Source organism: Zonotrichia albicollis, chromosome 4 (genome assembly GCF_047830755.1).
Source record: "Zonotrichia albicollis isolate bZonAlb1 chromosome 4, bZonAlb1.hap1, whole genome shotgun sequence".
Taxonomy (NCBI): Eukaryota; Metazoa; Chordata; class Aves; order Passeriformes; family Passerellidae; genus Zonotrichia; species Zonotrichia albicollis.
The window spans coordinates 35,865,731-35,888,987 of NC_133822.1; the positions used below are offsets into that span (position 1 = coordinate 35,865,731).

The following is a 23,257-nucleotide window of genomic DNA, read 5'->3' on the forward strand; positions in this document are numbered from 1 at the left end:
TTGCAGACGTTATATTTATGAAGTTATTGGAACTGCAGAGCCAAAAGGAAGCCAGCTTGAGTATGTCCACTCCTCTCTCCAACCTCCATCCCTGCCCTCATCAAGACCTACAAAGCAATTCCCATCGCTGTGTTGACCTGGAATGGAGGAGAAAACAGCACTACCATCACAGCCTGCCCTTTCTGCAACCTGCCAGTGAGGCAGGAGGGAAATCTGGATGTGGAGCGAGCGAGAAGAGAGGAGGAAGCAATCCAGATCCCTGCCATGAACCAGCTGGCAAGTACATTCCCAACTTGCTGCTGGTGGACAGTGGGAGCACCCCATGAGTGCCTGTGGTGCCCCAGAGGGCTGGCACCAGCACTGGAAACCCAAGATACTTGTTGGAAACGTTTGTACCCCAGCAGCTCTGTGTGCTTCCAGCATAAAATCCAGGCATCCAGAAGGTGGGTCTTCCAGGCTGGAGCTGCTCCATGGCCAAAGCCTCTGTTCCCACATCAACTCTGAATCCCAGTGCCTTAGGGCATCATCCTAGCCCTGGCAGAGCCACAGTGTTAGGGAAGATTTCCCCTGTTGTTTTACAGTATCTCCATGCCAGTACAGCAATAAACCAGGCTGCAATGGATGGAATAAACTCTCCTGCCTCTGCTCGTGAGAAGAAGGGAAAAGGTATGAATTGCAAGCAGGGAGGTCCCCATCCAATCTCGTATCTTTCAGCATGTCTTGCTCCTTGTTTGGCCACAACTTTTATACCATTTTTATATCGACTCCTTTCATTTTTTTATCTATTTTTTTCTACCCTGCTGACTGCATGAGAGGAAACCTCCATGTTTATCCCACTCCTCCTCTCTGCGGGAATCTCTCTCAACCTGCCCATGGCAGGGAGGCAACATGGCTGCCAGCATGCCAGGATGCAAGGTGAGGAGGTGAATGGGGGAGAAAGGGAGGCACAGGCATTTGCTGGGAAGAGGAAAAAAGAAGGGGGAAAGAGCAAGGAATCTAACACATACACACTGACTAGCATGGGCTTGCTCCAGCTTGGCCCACGATGCAATTACCTGACTTGGAGGCTGGCCAAGCCTCCCAGGTTAAGTCCCTCTGCACTTGTGCAAAATGCTGTCAGAGCTGCCGGGACTGTGAATACTCAGGGCTCCGGCAGCATGCCTCATCCAAAAAGGAAAAAGGGAAAAAAAAAAAAGAACAGAGCCAGGGCAGGGACTGAATGAGCTTATTTTCACACAACTGCAATTGTTTTGTTGATGCGGAAAGGTAATTAAAAAAAGTTCTGATTTCAAACGTGCCACAGAATTCCCAGAGCCCGGAGGCTGCTGCTTAGAGGCAGATTAATCACACTGAATTCTCCATCTAGATATTGCATGCACTCCAAACTCCCACCGCTAATAGCTCTAATATTCTCCTCAGCGTGTGCATGCTGCTGGTGTTATGTTCCAGGAATATTAATTCCCCAACTCGAGCTCCTTTTGCTTGCGCATGTACCCTAAAGGCTTGCTGCCGGGCACCGGGAGATTATGGAAAAGAGAAAACAGGGCTAGAGGAGAACCAGGGTGCAAAGGTACTGGCTGCAGCTCCTCAAGGAAAGTCATTAATGTTCTTTGGATAAGCAAGCCGTCCAAATAAAATCTACCTGAAGGCCAAGTTCTTTAAACAAAGACAGCCAACTACACACGCACAAGATGGTTGAAATTAAAATAAGCTCCCAGTGCTGGCTTTGTGTTACCAGTTCCCACTACCCTGAGACTTGCTCAGAATCTCAGTCCTGTTAACTGTGAGCTCTGAACTAGCGGTTTCTTCTGCTGGTGTCTTCCCCCAGCCCCCCTTACCCCTAAGCAAGGCTTCATGCATCTAAAACTCTTGCTGCCACACACCAGTAAGAGTGAAAATATAGCAGGTTGTAGCACTTTACACAGCACGTCCCTTCTAACCCTAGCAAAACTGACAGGCCAGGGGATTCATGTTCCAGCTCAAGGCATCCCCAAGATCCTCATTCCACACAGAAAACAGGAAAGGGGAAGGGGAAGGCAGGAGAGAAACATATAATTTTGCTTTGCATTCAACTAACTGCCATCCCTGATAAGCAAATCAGTGTGTGTGATCTATATATATGGCCAAAAGGCCAGCTGCTGAGCTTTAAAACCAATGCACGCTTCAGAAGTACATTTAAGATGCCTATGATGTAATTTTCAAAGCTGCTAAATGCCCAATGCTTCCAGTGCTGTTCAGCAAAGACTGCAGGTAGTCGCCAGATTCAAACAGTTCCCTAAAACTGGCCATACCAGGACTCTGGAAATTACCACGCAGAAGAGACCTCAAAAACGGATGGTGCTGGCCATGCTTCCATTTAGTAGGAATACTTGCTTGACAAGAAGCTGTCATGGGCATGATTTTCTTTGTCAAGCAGTCAAAATATGTATGTCCATGTAATGTAAATCAGTGTACTTATGTCAGTACTGGAAAATCAAAAGGGGTTTTGCCCCTTTTGTTGCCGGTGTTTTTGATAAGTGAACCAGTACGATATCTGAGTCACAGGTTAAACTAGATGTTCACACCAGCCCATCAGCTGTTCTCACAGCTGAGAACCCAGTCTCTGGACTAAAATCTGTAACACCACAGGTGCACAGGTGGTGGCCCTCTCCACAATCATGGCAGGTCAAAAAGAAAAGTCATATCTTTATGGCTAAATATTTTACAGGGGGCTGTTGTTGCTAGGAGAGAAAAGGATAGCAATGTTTTTGAAGCTTCTTCTTCTTGCTATCTGTACCATGCAGGTCTACAGTCATATGTGTGCCTTGAACTCTCAGCCAATTCCTTAAACTTGGCTTCTGCTGCAGGGAGAGAAAGGACAGGACTCCAACAGAGGCACTGGCTGTGTAAGGCCCTTGGGGCTTAACTCTGCTGTAGTGGGCAGGGAGAGGCATGGGCTTCTTCCACTGTGATAAACCAAGGCACTGGCATCACTCTCTGTAGCTTAGATGCAAATCTGTGATCTTCTTTCTCTCTCTGTGCACAAAGAATGAAGCTGATAGTGAAGCTGACATCTAAATCCTCAATATTGCACACCTGAGATAACCCCAGGTGGTTTTGTTTTTCAAACTCAAATATACAAGAAGGGAGAAAGACAGAAGGATTTCAACCCTTGTCAAACCCTGTCGCCAGCTCCCTGAGTTACAGATCTGTGAACTCTTACATGGGATGAGGGCTCTTTGCTTTTATCTCGCTGTGCAGTGTGTGTCCTCAGCCCTTTGCAAATAGATGTTTTACCCTCTGAAAAGGAATAGAGGGGGGAAAGAGAGCATGAGCACAGGGGAGAGAGAGAGCGAGAGAGAGCGAGCATGAGCAAGAATGCTGTCTGCAGATGTCAATCAGGACTTCAGTCTGGGTCTAACCTGCCAGTCCTGCAAAAGGAGGATACATGAATTTTCTAGTTGGATAGTCAGTGTCATCAAACAAGAAAATTGTGAGGTTTAGATTGTAATGCAGTCTCATATTCAGTAAAAAGGCCTTATACATGGAGATAATGTGGGACTGAGGAGCCTATTCCTAGCACCTTAAAAATTAAAATTTCACTACTACAAATAACCCAAATGAAATGGTCAAAAATAGTACAGCATTTCAGACCATTCTTGTACAGCATGGTAGTATTTGGCATGGGGAAAGTGATTGTAGGTAGAATACTGTCACGTTTGGGGAAAGCTTTCTCTGCATTTAAAAAAATTATATGAAGGAAAATATTCTTGGTAATGAAGTCTAATGATTACATGTATATGGAGTGTCATCTCTATCTTGGCGTTTAACAGAAATCAACTCCCCCATGCCAACACCCTCCCCTCCAGCCACCCACCCTGATATTCTTCTTCACCACTTCCCACCCATTAACCCAGTACCTGCAGTGCAGTGTTCAAGTGGGACTGGCGGAGCTGCTGCCGCTGTCATCTCCTCGGAGCTGGCAGTCACCTGCCAATCTCGCCCCCACTTCCTCCTCCCTCCTGCTCCCCCCCACCCCTCGTCAGTGCAGCTCTCCCTGGGGATAGATCTCTCTCCCCCCCTCCAGCAGCCTCACAAATAACTACTGTTAACTCAGTAATATCCCCCTCCACGGATTTTTAATTACCAGCTGTCCACAGGGCACATACAGGGAGCAACGGGCCGCAGAGGCGGGCTAGCAACAGGGCGTCCGGGAGTTTGGGCTGATGTGGGCTTCAGCCCCGAGACGGCTCCGTGTGCTCCGGCCCACGGCAGCCTGCAAACCCCCGCCAGCAGGGACACTGCCGCCCTGGGCACGGGCACACCTTATGCCACTGTGCTTGGGGACAGGGGCACTCGGTCCTGCAAGGGCCGGGCTGGAAAGCTGCCCCTGCAGGACAAGGGAATGCTCTGCCACACCAGCTCAGGAAGCATCGTCCAGGACAGCATTTGTTTACACGGTATTTTAAACGGGAACCAGAAAAAGGGGGGGAGGGGAGAAAAGGAAAAAAAAAAATCAGGTTCATTTCTGTTTGTGTATCTTCACCAAATACATCTCTCTTTTCACATATGAAAAGGCCTTTTTCTTCCCTTTGCAAGACAATAGTCTTATTTCACCTTTTTTTTGTGTGAAAATTCATCGGTCTGTGGCCTGAGGCTTTTTCTTAGCCTTTTATTAAATGGACACGGCTTACTGAACTTTCAGACAACCTCTCCATCTAGTATTTGTTTGTTCACACCCATTTACACTCTCTTGATTTTTAACAGGTCTGAATAAGGCTTATTTTTTTAAACACTCGGTTAATGAAGTTTTATCTGAATAGTCATAAGCCTATTAGTGCTCAAGTTGTGCATCGAATTCCCCCTCCCCCCTAGAGGTTAAACAAGACCAGAAATCCTTTTGTATTTGAAATAACACGCTGGGAAGAAAAGAAGCAAAGAAGGATAAAAAGCCCAAGCCCCCCATTAGATCCCTTTTAAATCAAAAAGAGACACTAGAAAAGGGGCATAACGCAAGGCACTTTCCCCGTTCCCCCCTCTTCATTCTTCTCCTCCCTCCTTTGTAGGTCACCTTTACTATGAAGACATTGATGCTTCAAGTCTTCATTTGCTTAAATAAAGGAGTAAGTTCAACACTCCGATCAGATAACCACTGTACCCCTGGCAGGCAATGAACGGGAAGGGACATCCAGGGAGGGAGGCACCCTGCCTAAGGCAAGCACTGGGTGCTCAACACACGAGTGGGATTGGGGGGTCTTCCCTGGGAAACAGCAGGCGCTTTTGGAGGAGGACAAGTTTGACAGCATGGCACTGAAAATGCTGGGCTCGAGTGGAAGGGGAGGAGACAGACATGCTGTACTGAGGGATGGCCCTGATGCTGGCCTCTGTACCCTGGGAAGGGCTTAGGGCAGCAGCTGAGGGGAAGAGCATGGCAGTCATGGCCTAGGAGTCCTTTGGCAGCTGCCCCTCCATCCCAGGCAGAGCATCCTGGCAGACGAGAGAGCCCCCGCTCCCCTGAAATAAACAGCAGCCTTCCCAATGCTTCATTAAACTAACACAGCTTCCCGCCATTGCCCCGGCAACCGACACAGGCCTCCTGTTTGCCAGCTGGGGGAATTAAAGGCAGCCTGGCAGCCAGCCCCTGGCTCCTCCAAAAGCTCCCCTTACACGGTCAGAAAGCATCCCCTGGCAGGGGAGGGGACCAGGTGGCTCCCAAGGTGCCAGCTGAGTCCTGCCCACCCCCTCTTGCAAGCTACAGTCCCCAAGGAGCCAAGGACCCTGCCACTGCCACCAGCACTGCTGCTGCAAGGCAGCACGAAGCTGGAGGGCTCACCAAAATGGTCCCCAAACTGGAAAAGGACTGAATAACCCCTGCATGGTCCAATAGCACAAAGGTGGACGCTACTCCCCTCCACAGCATCACCTCTATCCAAATGTGATCAATAGTTCACTTTAATTAGCAACACATCCCTCTTGCTGCCCATCCACCAGCTGAGTGAACAAAATACATCCTCTTGTCCCTGGTTTGCATCCTTTCAACCCTGGTTTTCCTCCTCTCTCTTAAACTACATTTACTGTGGGGTAAGCCTCAGCATGACCCCACTCCCCTCAGCTCCTTGGTGGACACAGAAGGTGCCACAGACCAGCAGCTGCCCCTCCCTTTGCTGCTCGCCCTTGGAGAAAGCATTTCAGGAAAAGTTCCACATGGAGCTGTGTTGTACCAGCCTCTGGACACCCTCCTGCTCTTTCACCTGTTCTCAATCCATCCATTCAAAGCAAGTAGATGGGCCCTTCAGCCAAGGCAGAGACACCCCTCCACAGCAGAGGAGCCCTGCCCAGATCCCAGAATCAGACCTGCTGGGCTGGCGTAGGTGCAACATACCAGCTGCTTCCAGCACCTTCTTCCCACCACTGTCCCAGGCCACTGAAACCACAAAAGAAGCTTGGCAAATTGGTGAGGAGAGGGAAACATCTCACTTCAAAACAGCAATGAATGAAGCAGTACTATTCACTTGCTCGGGCATCCACATCTGTTTTGTCCTGTTTTCCATGACTACTGGCTGTGAGCAGAGGTCTCACAGGGAAGAGCATTAAGTATTTATTCCAGCTCTTGGTTTGTTAGCTTCTGATGCCACCAACATGTTTCAATTCTGCTTGAAAAACTACACTGCCTGTTTTATTTTTAATCCAGGGATCCCAAAACAACCACACAAAGGTACCTCCAATCTCCCCAACAGTAGCCTTGCTTTCTGTAGCTCTGCAGCATACATTTCATAAAAAACTTAATTCTATATGGAGAGACCCATTTTCAGTCCCACCTCTGAACAACCTATGCCCTTCTTCTCTCTTATTTTGTGATGATATTTAGCTTTGTGAAATACTACTTAGCTACATTAGGGGGAAAAAAGGAGGGAAATAAATTAGTACATTCCAGATTCTGGCCACAGCTCTGCATTGCATGAGGAAGAGGCACATGGAAAATGTGGAGCTGTTTATAAGCATTCAATAACATTCTCCAGCGATCTTGCAGGGGCAAACATAAAGGTAGTCCAAACAGCCTTACAAAAATTAGCTCAGCGATCCCACGTCAGTGACAGAATACAGCACTGTAGTTAAAGGTGTCTGAGCAAATCTTGAGCAGAGGGAAACAGGGGTAGCATAATACAATCAAACACCTTCCTTCAGCGCAAAGCTCTCAAAAAGAAGTGTTACAGACTGTGAAAGGGGCATCTTTAAGGTTAAAGGGACTATAAATTATAGGGAAGAATACTGCCTTATCTTTGATGAGGGATGTAGAGAAAAGGGGACACTTTCCCCTACTTGCAGGGGAAATTAAAAAGGGAAGGTGTGTGTGCAGACCACTGTAGGTAAGCACCATTGGACTGTGGAGCCTGGTAAAAAGTTGTAGGCCTGTCAGTGGTCCTGGTTTGGCCCTGTCTCCTTCTCTGGAAGTTTTTGATATTCTCACCTGGTGTGGGGCTCTGACCTTGCAAAAAATCCCATATACACACATACACAGAGAAAAAAAAGGCAGGTTCATATTTCTTAATCTTTTCTTTACAGCAATAAAAGTCAGATCCTGGAGATTTAAAACCAAATGCTTTCCCCAAATGGTTTCCCCAAAAGAAAGCCAAATTTTGTTTTTATTTGGTGGGGTTTTTTCCCCTTCAGGTATTGCCAGGGTGTGGAAGGAGAGGTGGCTGACAAGTCCCGAGGCAGAGACCTGCAACAACAATCTGGACTGGTCTATGCCCTGTCCTCACCTCTCCAACTGGGAAGCACTTGCAGCCTGCTGTTGCCAAACCTACTTTTATTTTTTCCATTCTCCTCACTAATTAAACCTTCAGTCAGGTCTGTCTCTCCTCCCACCTGGACTAGTTCAACTCCCTGCTTTCATATTATTTTTCATTCTTCTTCAGACCCAGGAGATTTAAGTTTCTCAAATCTTAAAGTTCCCGGAGGATGGGGTGGGTAAGGAGCGGTCTCTTGGCTCAGGCGAAACACGGTCCCCCTCTGGCTGCCCTCCTCTGGGACTGGTTTTCCGAGCAGAAGAGATCGCTGTCAGCGAGCCAAAGGCGCGCAGGGCTAGGGGAGGTGCTGGTCTCCGTGTGCACACCGCGTCCTCCTTCCTCACTGCTGCCATACATGATTAATCATCCCTGAGACACGCCTGCTGCTTCCCTCTGGCTCTCCAACAACCACAACAGCGGCGGCAGCAGCAGCAGCTGAGAGCACAGAGACCTCCTCAGGTTCCCGGCCCCAGCCCAGCGAGCGATTCCCAGCGGGGACCTCTGATCCTCGCACTCATGTCTCCCGCACATGCCGGTCCTGCCTCACGGCCTCGCAATCAATCGTTCCCCTCCCCCCATTTTCAAACTCGGCTCATCTCCCACCCCTCCCCCACCCCCCTCCATCTGTGTCTAATTGCATTTCATCTGTAGTCATTCTCTGGAAAACTCACCGGGAAGGTGTCCAGGAGACTAGCACAAGCTCAAACACGCGCTTGACACGGGGAGCCGGGGAGCAGCCCGCCGCTCTGCTGGGCTGGAGCCGGGGCCCGGGGGAGCTGGTCCTCCCAGCAGCCCAGCCCTCTCCTCCCTGCTCCCAGCCCCGGCAGGGGATGCGCTGCCTGCCAGCGGGCGGGGGGCTGGCAGCTGGGGAGAGGCGGCAGGCAGCCAGGAAGGGCCGGTGAGAGCCGCTGGGGCAGAGGTGAGGCTGCTCAGATGCCAGCTCCTGCTCCACCGCGGGAAGCTTTTGCTCCCCTCCTTCCTCCGCCGAGCACCGTCGGCCTCCCCGAGGGCTCTGCCAAGGCCAGCGTGGGGCAAAGGCTGGGGAGAGGCAAAGTCCCACCCGTACGACCTGCCCCCGGCGTGATCCGGAGGCTCCCCTGGCTTCTGGCTCTGCAGAACGATGTCCCCATCCCCACACAGGCACTCTCCACTTCCATCACCGCTGTTCCTGCCTTGACCGGGGCACACTTAAGCCTGACACGTCCCAGCTGTGTCTGGTATGGCACGTGCATCCCTGCTGGTCCCACAGTTCCACAGTCCCACCCCATCACCTCGCTGCTGCTCTGATCCTGCACGGCCTCCTGTAAAATCCAAACATTTCCCGAGGGCTTGTTCACCCTGGGAAGGGAGCGATAAGCTGGGCTCCGAGCAGACGGCACACTGGGCACTGCACACCAACTCACGCTGTAGCCACTCTTACTCAACGCTGCCAGAGGAAGCAGCTCAGCTCTTAACTGCATATGAAAAATGCCCACACAGAAGAGGCAAGAACAGCAGGGGACCCATAAACTCACACCCCAGCGTACTGCATGCCAACTTCCTTGCGTAAGTGCCCAGTGGTTTCACACTGAAAGCAAGGTTTCCTCCTGGAGAGGCAGACTCTGAATGTGGGCTATTTTAAGGTTTCAGGCCTTGGGGAGAAGATCTGCAGCTCAAGGGCTGGGCACAGATCACAAGTTCATTTCGCATAGGCTGAAGCCACCTGACTTCACACATCACTGTTGGATAACGTGGAGCTGTGGACTGATGCGTGGCTACCCAAAAGCCCAGCTTGGTTCTCAACAAAGGGAAGCCACCTTTTCTACAAAGAGTCAGTCTTCCAACTGTGGGAGGATAGGGAATAAAATACTAACCTATATAACACCACCTTCAGCTTTGTCCATTTGCTGCCAAAACTCTGAATACAAAAATTCACAGCTCAGATGAGGGTGACAGATTTATTTCAGTAGGTCGGTGACATAGACACAGACAAAACTTTTCCCATTTCTTTTTGCCATCAGCTCTACAAGCAGATCTACTTCTATCCAGACTATCCAGAGAACAGCGATTACATCCAGCTAAATCCCAGTCTTTTCCTTTCACTTGCCACCCATTGACAATGGTTACCCACCAGAATCAGTTCAAGAGCTACCAACACAGAAATAACAACTGAATTACCACAATTAACAAGTTACCATTTGCCAGCTGAGTCACAGTAACACTGACTCAAGCAACCTCCTGATAGTCTAGGCAAACGTTTTAGTACTTACTGAAATGAAGAAAGATCACAGAGTCAAACTACTATAGCCCAGGTGATAATTTATAATCTTAATGAGGTAAATTAACTTGCTGGCCATCGTCTGTTCATATGTTTTGCTCTGCCATTATCACACGGTGTCAAATCTTGATTCCACCAAATGCCACAAGCCATGCATTCCTGCAGTACAATTGCAATGCAGTTTGCAGTGAAGATGCAAAAACCCCCTACATTTTTATCCTTCTAAACCCCTTCTCAAGACAATTATCCTAATGAAAAATGAAGCTGTTCATCTCCACAGGGCAATTCAACACAAAAATATGTAAATATATCTTTAAATAAGCACAAAAATCATCCTGCCTTTTTCCTCATTCTTCCTGAGTACTGGACACTGAACCAAGAATCTGAGAAGCCTGGGTTTAGTTCCCAGTTTTAATGCAGACTTTCTGCACCATCTCAAACCACACAACACAGTTCTTTATTAAGCTATAAAATGGGGACGCTACTACTTTTGACACAAAGCAAGGTGAAATACATGCACCAGTGCTTGTAAAAAGCTCTATACAAAGGAGAAGAGTTGCATAAATAACTAAATATAAATATACACATCAGATTTACCTCTGCCCCAGAACTCTAACTCTGTAAGGTAGTCTACAGAAAAGGGTATTTCCCATGCTGATGCTTTCCCATCTAAAGCAAATGAATATCTGTGAGAGAACAGACAGCACTCCATCTGCAGATGAATTTTACCTGCTTTCAATGCCAGTTCAGAGTCAGAACATGCTGGGAGTAAACAAAATCCATTACAAGACAAGAATTAATGATAAATGAGATCAACACATGGACTGAGGACCATTGAACAGGTTCTGCCATACCCAGCAAGATGACAGAAGCTACCATCACCCTTACAAATTCTTGCAGAGGTCAGTTGGGCAAGACAGAAACTTACCTGTTCTCCCACTGTGAGTGGCACTCTGCTCCGTGTCAGCACACATCCTCCACACTGCAGAGGAAGTTTTTACTGGCATTATCTGAACTGTATAGTTACAGTGCAATGACTGTCAACCCTGTGTCATCAGCACACAGTCCTCCTTATCAGAAAAGGGATGCACAATAGGGAAAGAGAATTACGTACACACAAGCAGTGTTTCTCTGATGCTCAGCATAAAAATCTAATCAAAATTGTACCAGAATGGTGATGTGAAAAGCACCCTGCCAAGTCAGTAATAAATATAAAATTCATATCTTGCATTTCCACAATGTATCACCTCTCATTCCGCAGTACTTTACACATTGTTGGGACCCAGATGAATCCCCAAATCAGAACAGATTTGTATTGGAATCTAACATTTCTGTTGGCTTCACATTCATTCAAATTACAGCCCTAAGCAAGAGTAGGATAACAGGCACTTAAAATGGCCCCTTGAATGCGGCAGCAGCCATTTTAAATGAGGCCCAACTCCTTCCAGCCACCAGATTGATTCCCTGAAGATCATCTCCCACCCACCCCTCACTCCTGAGCCCTGCATGAGGTTCTGTTTCCCCTTCCATCCGCTCTGTGGCAGAGGAAAGACAAAGTGGTCACTTTAGGGTGCATTAACAGCAGTTTCTCCCCAGTAGGCCCAATTGAGGATATCCTAAATCCAAACACAAACAATCTAATTTTGGAGACTGCAGCCACCAAAACCTGAGCAAGCCTCAGGTTTAAAGACAATAAACCCCCATCTTCTTGGCTTTCACCCTTCCCAAGCAATACCACTGCACGGGTATTACACACAGCATCTGCAGAGATCAACAACTCTGGAAGAGTTGAGCAATCAGCAATAGTAACAGCTTTTCCTTTTTCTGAAGACCTTGTGAACTAGGAGAAAAGTAGAGATGGCAAAGAGTGAAAAGTCATAGCCTACCTCCCTGTGGCTCATTATCTTAACACCCATCACTAAATCCTTCCTGACAGATGCATTTGCTAACTACTCTGATGGGAACACTGAGCAGTGCCATTCTTTCTTGTCCTGTCAATATGGCTACATGACAAAAGTGCGTTGATTTTTGTCCCAAGGTTTCACTTCCTGAAAGACACATGCATAAAAGACAGAAGGTGTTAGAAACCGTGAGGAGCACTACAAGTGTTAATAGTAACAGGTACCTTAAGACATAAATGCTAATTGTAGTCCTTCAGGCATATCATACATAGTCACTGCATTTCTAAGTAGGACAAGCATCTTCTAAATGCTCAGCTAAGACTAAGGTGTCTAAACAAAGACCAGGTTCTCATGACTGTTTAAAAGCCTTGAGCACTAGGTGTTCAGTTCTAAATTCTGATGTTGCCTCTAACAAGCCACAGGTGATCTCAAACTCCTCTGCCTCACCACTAGTGGTAGCACAGCTAACTCAAGGCAGCAGCAGTGGAAATGCCTTGTAAGGTTTTCCTTCTGTCCGTAAGGTTTGGAGATCTTCATATTTCTCATAGTCATATCTATTCATTTCTTGGGGCACTGTCTAAAAACCAAGCTAGAAGAAAAAAACCCTTGGAAGCCATAATAATGTGAATGGCTTACGGTCAATTAAGGCAAGAAAAAAGGAGCTAGTAACACTTGGAGATGCTTCCGAAAAGAATTACATTATAAAGGCAGGAGTCTTCTGTAGCTCCAACTACATTTATCTGCATCTACACTGATGAAATCAGGACAGTTATTTTACCTCTGGCAGCAGAAACACAGCTGCAGCACATGCAAGAATCAGCTCCTGACATTAAAGAACACCCTAAACCCTTCCACAATGCCATTTAGCTTTACAACTAAACGATAAACTATGCATCATTTGTCTTCCTTTTTCTAGTATAGATAAGACCCTAGAACAGCATCACCTAAACTGTGGTCCACAGGTCACTGACGGCCTGTGAAGCATAATAGGCAGTCGGTGCAGTGCCCTATCTACAAACAACACTCTGCAAGCCACAGCACCCAGTAAAACTGCCTGTGCATTGCCCTGTGTCATTTTTCTCCTTATAAACTCTGCATGTTTTTATCCTTGCGTGACAGATAAGCATTTACATCTACATGTAAACCATGGTCCAGAGGACATCTGTTTTTACCAATGGGAAGAGACAATGCGAGACCCTTTCTGAGAGAACCAGCCACCACACCCGAACCACCGGCATTTGGTACTCAGAGCCATTGCAGTGGCACAGGCACAGGGGATGCAGCATGCAATCTCTTGGAGAAGACTCTTGTGACAGAGCCACTCCTGTGTACAGGTGGGCACTGCTGGAAGCAAATAGCTGCACTTGCTGCATGTGCTTACTGTATTAGAGCCAACAATCCTGAAATTATTTTGGTTCCAACCATACCAGAAAGCTAGTATTTAACTCTGGGCTAAACCTGCTCAAAAAAACCTCATGACAAAATAGAAGGTTGCAGAAGAGCAACAAGTGCATTATCAAGAAGCAGAAATTATTTACAAACACAAAGACTAAAGAGGAGATCTCGCTAAGCAACGGCCAATGAGCTGGGACCCGAACTGCCTGCAAAGCTCTGAGAAGCACAAACTAAAAAGAGGAGGATCATTCAGTGCCACCTGAGCATTCAACACAACCTGACTGCTGCTGCATGGGGAAAAGAGGACAGATCACCTTAACAGGAGACATATGGCCTTGTCTTCTCAGGAAAACATTGGAAATGCAATCACTCAGGACAGCTAAAATGAAATTGAACACAAACACCAGAAAACACATGGAAGGAAGTATCACATCCACTGGATTTTGATCATGCGTGGAGCTAGGTAATCAGATTAGTGGGGTGAGGGGGGTTGCTGCTGGCTAAAGGATATTTAATTCCACAGCTAAACTGCAACTTACTCTTCACATCCACCTTGCCTGTGTCTAACCAGGCTCCAGAGTGGGTCAGTCCCCATCACAGGACCAGGACTGTGACGCTCCTGTACCTACAGTGCAGTGAAAGAGGCTTCAGGCAGAAGTCCATTCTTGACTCTGCCAGGATAATCAAATAACTCTGCTGAATCAGACTGGTTGTTTGTTTTGCTTAAGATGTATTTACTTCAACAAGTAATTAATATTTTAAGTAGAAAAGGCCTTTGTTAAAGATTCACCACATTCACCCCTTTAATTAACGTTTTAAACATTCACATTCATAGATTCATTTACACCTCCCACTTGTCCTTCAGCAATGCCAGAAAAGATCAGAGTTTACATTCCTGGTGTCTCAAAGATAAAAGAAAAAGGGAAAATAAAACCAAATCCTCCAGAAAACAGCAAAATCAAAACCTACATCAACCAAAAAAACCCAAACCAAACAAAAACAACCAAACCTAAACCTACCGTGTTTTCTATCCATCTCCAAAAAGAAGAAATGGTGTCTGAGCTGTTTAGAAATCTCTCCCTCTCACATGCAATACTGCAGCTGTAGGATGAATTAGAGGAGCAGCTTGGGTAAGTGGGGCATCACCAGCCACTGGAGGAGAACACCTGAGCCCCCCGACCTGGGCATGGGGCTGAAAAGTCTCACGCCACGGCTCTGCACCCCAGTGTGGCCAATGCAGAGAGGTGTGGGGTGGGGGGATCTGGTCCCCCTCAGTACCAGCAAGAGGGCCCAGATACTTCTGTGCTCGCAGTGAACTCAGTGTACCCTGGTGATGAACAGGCACCACTGGGGTGGCAGGGATATCTGCATATGTTAATTGCAATGTCAAGGTGTTTGTGCCTGCCACACTCACTTCTTCAGGAGGAAACAGCAACGACAGGATTCGGATCTACCTGTGCCTGCTGGTGACGTCACAGGCAGCTATTTCCAGCCCTGTTGCCATGGAAACCACCAGGCCTCAGCACCAGTTAGCAGTTCAATATATAATTTACTTATTCTTTTTCACCTAAGTGATTAGGACTCAAAATACAGAAGCATCTCACACACCTTCAAATCGTCTGATTGTTTCATAGGAATTTCTCAAAGGCGAAAACCAGCCTGAAACAGAGAGCTGGGCACTCTCCTGAGGGAAAGAAAACAGGCAAATAAAAGCCTAAACAAGATTTGAAAAAAAACACAAGGTTTTTCCCCACTTCTTCCCCTACTGTCTCAACTTTCAAGGAAACATTGTGGCTCCTGAAAGATTTCACAGTGCTGTCACCATCTGAAGGAGATGAGCCCACAGTGAAGGAGGAGATAAAAGCTTAACACAGGAGCTGCTACATCTGGCAGCGCCTTTGGTCCATCCCACCCAGGACACCACAGTCCCCTGTGTCCTCCAATGCCACTGACAGGGCAGGGCACCTGCCCCATCCTGTGCCAGTGGCGATGCACCACACCAGGATGCCCAGCAAGCCTCCCCTGGCTCCCATGAGTGACGATTGTCCATTAAGGAACAAGTCTCTCCTCCTTGTTAATCTTAGCAGGAGTGGTTATGGGCGCTGCTACTCAATGCAGCACCTACCAGAGCCCTGGGGCAGGCAGCTGCTCCATCTCCACCTCTTCTTAAAATTCAGGATTGCAGTGGTTGCCTATATTTTCCACAACTTTCTTAACTAGTGCTGCGGTCAGAGGTGAGGTGATTTCTCTGCTTTTCCACTGCCTAATTAGTCACTGCAGAAGCTTATTCGAGACCTAAGGTTACAATTTAACATACTGTTTCATTGAGAGAAAAATAGAAATATTTTTACTGTGAGAATTTTCAAGTAATCCATCTGCCTTCAGGTAGTTTCAAAGTATCAGTCTTAATGTTTTTTATTGTGCTTCATATATTTTAAACCATTATTTTTTAAAATGGGGAGTTTTAAACATCAATTTTGAGAACCAGCTGCTTTGTGGCTGAATCATGCAGTCTGGCAGAACAATAGGAACAGCAGCACTCCCCAGCCCCCCACCCCCGTTTCAACCCTGCATGGGCCATCCTGCTCTTATTTCCCAAAACAAGTCATCACAAACCATCCCTGCTGCATCCCTTCTCCTCACCAGCCCTTCCTCACACACAGACTTGGCAGCAGGGAACAGGGAACAACCACCACTGAGAACAATCAAACAAAGCTAAATGCTTTATTGGGCACAGTTTTAAATCAGGCACATTATGCTCTAAACAGGAAAGGAAGACAAAAAATCCTCAGACAACAAACTTTCTGTAGCTACTTTTTGTTGATGTTTTAAATGCTTTACATGTTAGAAGTTGTCTTCTACAACACAGGACAATAATTTGAAAGCCAGCAGGACAAATTGGCAGGGGACTGTGCCAAGCTATTGACACAACAGTTTGAGGAAAATAAAACCTAATCCTCCCTTATTTTCTAGGGAAAGGAGGGTGCTATCAGACACCATTGTGACCTCGAAGAGCAAACTTTAGAGATCTTCCTACTCCAAAATGTTTAATGTGATAATCTAGATTCAGATGCTTTAAAAAAAAATCCAAGCCACATTTTGTCCTAAGTTTAGAAGCATAAGGGTAATGTCTGAAAAGTACAAATCAGATAATCTACAAAGCTAAGTGAACTGAACAAACCCTTTTCCTTATTCCATCCCTTTGCTTTCTTCCAACTCCTTGACTTAACCCACCTTTCTCCAAATCACTGCTTTCATTTGCGCTCCACTTCCTTTCCTTCTTTGATCTGCAGCATCTCCTTTCCTCTCACTTTTTGAATAATTCTTCCCATTCCTGCAGCTCAACACCGGCCTCCTGCCAGTACCTCTCAGTCTAAACTTCCCCTTTTTTCTGTCACTGCTCCCTTTCTGCCCCTTCATGCTCTTCATGCTAATTCTGCTAGGTCACCAGGTGTGTTCCCTCTTCTCTAATATTAAGATTCTTCTACCAATATCAGCTATATTAAACAAGCAGGAGCTACTCTGATTTCAAAGATAATGGAAATAGAAGATAAATTTACAAGTGACTGAGCAAAGGCCGCATGGCAAGTCAGTAGTATTGCACGGAATAAAATGCAGAATCAGGCTGATGTGTACCTGGGCCACTTCATAGTCTGAACTGGATCACAGCACTGACCAATCGAAATAGATTTATGTCAAGCCTAAACCAAAAACAGCCACCGGGGGGGGAAAAAAAAATGTTGTTTGGCTGTACATTGAAGCTATGATTAAAAAGATGATTAAATGTTTCTATTTTGGACCCAAAAAAAAAAAACCAACCCAACAACCACCAAAAAAAAAAGCCTCAACCCAAACAACAAAGAATGTCTTTAAAACCCTTTTGCTACAGTAACTCATTTCACACTGGGAACAAGGCAAGAAAAACACGTTGCAGTGACTTTAGCAATGGGAAAATGACTGATACTTCGCACTGAGCTGACAGCTGACTTAAGAGTCATCACTAGGGCTAACATCTTCCTTCTCCCCACAGCCTCAGTGGTCTGGCATGTCTCAAAACTTGAAGGAAAAAGCCCTGCTGATTTCATAGGGAAGTAGCCAAAGAGCCTGTTTGGAGGATGAAGTCAACTACATATGGTTCTATTTATTTGTTTGTTTTGGGGTGGGGAGAGGGAGTCAGTGGCAAATTCTCAGCCCTAACAACCAGCTCACAATAAAAGCTTATGAAGTCAAGAGTTCCTCAAGAAAAAGAAACACTCTTAAAGTTTGTGTTTATTACATAAATGCCAACATATTTGCAAGATTCCAAAACTCGGGCAGCATCCAGCTTGAATGATTAAAGAGTATTTCTCCTTGAGGATTTGAATCCAGCCCAGATAAACTGCAATCCAAAACTGCCTTTGGATAGCAGGTCAATACAATCTACACAAAACCTCCTCTCTGTGTACAGAGGTGATACAAAACAGGTACACTAGGCAGGCCATGTCCTAATGCACACTTAGACCCCTGCACCACAAACCAAACTCAGTTGCATTTAAATCCATGACCAAAGATTTCTGCATTTTCTTCTAGTATGGAGAAGAAAAATATCTCTCTAAGAAACAAAAATATCCCTTTCTTTGTGCGTTATGAATGGGAATTGACATTAAAAAAGGCAGGAAATGAGGCACGGTTGCTTTTTTCCCCATTTTCTGTATTATGACCATGATGCATACATACATTTCTACCTTTAAGAATATAACCACATACTCATATATAGCTGCATCTCATCCAAGCACTGGTCACTTGGGAAAACTTAGAAATTCAAGAATTCTGTGACTCTGATCCTACAACCATTACCAGTTGGGAGCTAACACACATTTCTTTTTTTGTTCATCCTAAAGCTTTGAATTATAATTTGCTCATTAGCCTAATAAATATCTCATCCTTGTGTGGCCCATAACAGCAGAAAGAGCAGCTATTATAGCAGTTCCCCACTGCAGCAGAGGAAGCTTGTCTGACCTCAGCATCCCTCAGCACCTTAAGCAAACATGGATCCAGTATAGCCATGATCCTCATGGAGCTTTCCTGCTAGCCCAGACAAAGGAAAGTAAGAGCTGTGACTCTTCTCTCTCCAGAGTGCACAGAGACTTTTCTCCAGTCACAAGAGAAAAATTCCATCCCCAGAGGTTTTCTCCATCTGCTCCGGGTAAGAGAAAATTAACAGTCTGTGGCACAGGGGCAACATGTGCTGTAAAAAAGGTTCACTAGCTCAAGAGCTTCGGTTGTGCTGAACATTTCAGTTGTGACCAACATAATTTCCTGTCGTTCCACTTCTCCCAAGTTACCTCTACATCTGTCCTGGATCTATGTGAAACTCCTGTTTATACTTGCATAAGAAACTAATAGATATTAACAGTAAACAGATTTTTATTTCTTTCTAAAAAGCTTCTCAATGAATGACCCCAAAATAATGAGTCTGGTCTCGTGAATTTTTTTTGGTTGACGGGGTTTTTGTTTCCTTTCTTTCTTTTCCCACCCAGGTTTTTGGTTGTTTTTTTGTTTTGTTTTGTTTTGTGTTTTGTTTTTTGGGGTTTTTTTAAAGAAAAGAAAGCTGAGATTGTGATTTTGATTCTGTTGAAAACTCCCCTGGCCCATGCCCAAAACATATGCCTGATGAGCAGAACGATGACTCTCCCAAATGTACTAAATGGGGCAATTTTGGGACCTCTTCCAAAATCTCTTTCCATCTGTCCATCTTCTGCCCAGCAATTCATCATCTCCCCCAAATCTCTAACTTCACTGCATGCATTCTTCTGCCCTGGCATTGGCATTTGTCTCTGTCCCACATTAACCCAGTCACATCCCACCTCTGAGCAACACCTTTGCTCTTCCTGGAGCTGTTTCCTTTCACAGACAGGACACCAGCTAAATTCTCCAGTTTACCATTCGCAAAGACAGGCATCTCTGGGGCACAACCCACTGCTGGCAAAAGCAAGAGGGATAATTCTATGTCACAGATCTTTGTTTTCAGCTGCAAAAACAGGCATCAATCAAAAAAGCAGAGGCATCAAGTTCTGCCTCTCCTACACCAGCTCACACGAGCTCCAATAGTTCACTTATCCCATTTCTCTTTAGGATTCCTTTATAAGCAAGGGTGAGCCCTCCAGCACCATTATCTGAACTAATCCAGCCCTGCTGAAATCCCATCATTTGCCTGCACAGAACATGGAAAGAACTAACACTGATCTTAGACTCGCGACTATCAATGGTCCCTGTACACTAGAGAGTTAAGCATTAATATTGCACATGCCCAGAAGAGGTGGCAGAAAGACTCTTCTGCCTGCAGCAGGTGAGAGACCTGCAATTTTCCTGGGAATCGGGCTTTTTCCTTTAGCCTTCTGATTTACAGAGCAATCAATAGGTTTCTGCCCATTGCTGCCACCCCCTTTAGTTTCAGAATTGATGGGCGGCAGCGCTCCAGTGCTATTGTGTTACAGACGAACTGCGAAATGCCACCGAGGCGAGTGCTCGGCTGAGTCACGCACAGTCAGCACAGCACAAGGGGCCGGCAGGGTTGGAAAGCTCTGCACGGACCTGACCGTGCCAAGGCATCCCGTTCCCACCTGTCAGCAGCCCTTGCCAATGCCGTTTCTTGCCCCGCAGAGGTTCTGACAGCAGAAATTATTCTTAGTTCTCTCTCCCTCTCGCACATGTATACACATACACGCGTTTCATCGGATCACTTCTCAGCCTGCAATAGCCTTATCACACCCTCATAAAGCTGGGAAGTACTATTAAATGGGGATAACAGGAGAGGGCAACGGCAGGAAGCAGACGAGTTAGCTAATTGAGCTGAAAACAAGTTGTCAGATAACACGTCAAGACAATCCAAGTCTTATTCTGCTTCTTCTGCTGAGGGGGCAAAGAAGCCCCTCCTGTCTCTCTTCCCCCAGCACATTCCCTGACTAGATCTGGCTGAAAAACGTTGTCTTTACTTGGCTACTTTACCACAGCATACTCGCAGCAGTAACAAGGAATGCGGGAGACAACTGGGACCGTTCCATTCGGTAACTGTGCTGATCTCTCTCTACACCAGCCTATCACAAAGCCATGCCCTCATCAACAACCTGACCCCTGCAAGCCAAATGCCAATATTGCTCCATCTCCGGCCCATAGATTTCAACTCCAAATGGTGAACAGCACCGAGTAAGTGCAAGCCTGCTTTCATTCAGGTTCTTCCATCTTGTTCCCTTCCCCCAGCTCAGTCAGAAGGTTCAAGCCTAATTCCTGCCTTCCTCATCAGATGCCCACAGCCAGAGCTTACAAGGGGAAGCTCTTCAGCACATCCTCTTCTGGAGGTGCAGAGAAGCTAAACAACACCATCAGCAGATACAGGCTTGGTATGAACCACAGCAAGTTGAGTCCTCATCCACCTTCCCTCCAGTGGGATGGCCTGTCTTCTCCCCTTTCCTGAACTGCACATGTTCTAAATGATACTGCAGCCACACCACTGCCAGGACCACTCAATACAAACCTGCAGCTTGAGAAACAACTGTTCAGTGCATCATACCAATAAGTACCTGGTTCATAACTTGACACCCAATCCTGCCCTTTCACCTTCCAACATCTTTTTTTGAAGGCATTTTCCAGGAACAACTTACAACAAACCAGCTTTCAAAGTCAAACAGACATAAGAATGCCTTAATTACACTACAGCAGGTGACACCTTTTCAAAGCTTTAAGGAAACAAAGCACAAACCAAGCTTCTCCTCCCACTCCTCACAGAACAGCATGAAGGAGTCTTATGGAGAAGCTTCTTCTCGACATCCTCACTGCAGGATCCTGGCTGCTGGTGAGAAAGCCAGTTTCCAAAGCCATTTCCCCACCTGCTGTCTCTGGGTGTCACTGGGAGGCAGGATCTGTTTCATAAAAGAGCTATGAAGAAACCTCTCTGTCCACCACCCCTATCCCATCCAGGAGCAAAGGCTTTGCTCTAGCTCAGAGGAAAGCCTTTGTGCTGGCAGGCTAGGGGATATTCTGGGCAGCCAGACAACACCACATTCCTTTCCCTCTGAAACTTGTATGAAATGCTGCATCTTAGACAGACACTTACTAGTGTTTAAACTAACACTTTCCAAAAGAGAAAAAAACCCACATTTAATCAATATCCCCAACTGGCTCAAGTGCTCATGTCTACAATGCAAGGAGAAGAGAAACACTAAGAGGAGCAAAGAGAGGGAAAACGGAGTGTTTTCAGATAAAATGAGACACATGAGAGAGAAAGGACAAAATGGTCAGCAAGTGCCTTCCAAAGTCACACAGCTGTACAGGAGCTTTTTGTACCAGAAAAGAGATCTTATAGCAAGCCAGAAAATAAGCTGCTGTCTCCAAAGGAGTGCAAGGTATGGTGTGAAGAGAAAGTAAAGGAAAAGGGAAGCTCAAGCTGCTCGAGCAGCTGTAATGCTTTGATTGGAACCAGTAGATGATAAGCTGTAAAGCACATTAGCTGGATGGATGGGGTAAGTATGAACAGAGGGATCCTGCATTTTTGTCTCCAGCACCTGCAGTTCTGGCAGGAGGCTCTCTGGATACTTGGACATGGAGGACAAGTGAAATTTCTTAGATGCAGGCACCACCCAGGAGGAGGAGGTCTTGCCAAATTGCAGTCTCTGCAGCCACAGGATAGAAGTACAAGGAGTTCCTTTGACAGTCCAGAAGACAGGCTGGCCAGTATCTTAATTCAATTACACTTTTGCAAAGACAACAAAAATATCCACAGTGGTATCAGGCACAAAATCAGTTTTAAACTAGTGCAGACCCTCACATTTCCAAGTGTATGAAAGCCAACTGACAAAGGCATAAAGAAGCAGCTTCTCTCTTAGGATCATTGCTCCAAATTACCCACACTGGAGTAGTTCTTCACTTTCCAAGGACACCTGGTGTGAGCTCTGGCATCACAGCCAGCTCCAGTGCCCAAGGCAGGCTATCAGACTGAATGGGTCAGTGGTCCAACAGTGGGGCAGTGCCTCTGGCACTTCACCATGGGCATAAAGCAAACCATGGAGTAAACCATGAGCCATGACACCCACGCAATGATGACCCAGCAAGATGTCACAGTAAGAGGCTTGGAAGAACCACTGACAGTAGACATGGTCTATCCTGCCAACACCTCATTCATTTTCATCCATCTTTTATGTTTATCTTATGTAACCGAAATAATGAAAAAAACATCTCTGTGATATTTGACATTGAAGTTTGTGCTACCCCACTGCATCAGCCTGCAACTTAGGTCTCAGATGCATAAGAGTCCTACAAGAAACAGGAATAACTTGAATTCCTACAAGGAATAACCTACAAATATCATCAAAGTAGATGCCCCTCCCCAATAAGGATTAAAGATCAAGAGTTCTCTAGGGCAGAAATGTGGCTTACATCAAAAACTCAGGGGAGGGGACTAAGAAGGAGGATTGAAATATAAGGCTACATTTAACATAAAGCTCTTCTAGGGAATGACACTTCTGCTGTGCAAAACCCAGCATGACCCATCTTTATCTGAACAGCCCATCCATGGGGTCTGATCAACAAAAGTGCACGTTCCACTGCTGAGGGACAGGCCAGACAGGCAAAGGCAGGTGAAACTGAGGGCCTCTGTGAGACCTCTGTGACCTCCACTCTCCCAAGGCACAAGCTGGAAGTCATTGCTCCTAAAAGGTAATGAAAAATTGAGAAGTTTGGAGGAGGGGGAAGATCAGATTCTATATTTGAGATTCTGAGAGCTGAAAGGGAATAAAAAACTGGTTGAAGCCTAGCTTTGCTAAAAAACCCTATGTGCAGACATAGAAACAATGCTCATTTTACATTGGAAATCAGGAAACAAGGTGGAAGGAGAATGCAAGACAGTGCTGTGTTTCTGCATTAGGGTTTTTAAGTACACTGCATGATTTCTGTCTCAGAGT

At 46.2% G+C, this 23,257-nt stretch overlaps 1 protein-coding gene across 5 annotated transcripts in view; it reads right to left on the reverse strand.

Annotated features, from left to right (window-relative positions):
- Positions 1 to 23,257, reverse strand: part of TCF20 (transcription factor 20) — a 131,391-nt gene that overhangs the window by 78,324 nt on the left and 29,810 nt on the right. Inside the window, exon 1 of one of the 5 annotated variants that reach the window (XM_005488693.4) lies at positions 3,900 to 3,999. The exons of the other annotated variants lie outside the window; for them this stretch is intronic. The gene's annotated coding sequence lies outside the window, so the exon portion shown is untranslated. Of the gene's footprint in view, positions 1 to 3,899; positions 4,000 to 23,257 lie in introns of those variants that run through there. 5 annotated transcript variants of the gene reach the window in all.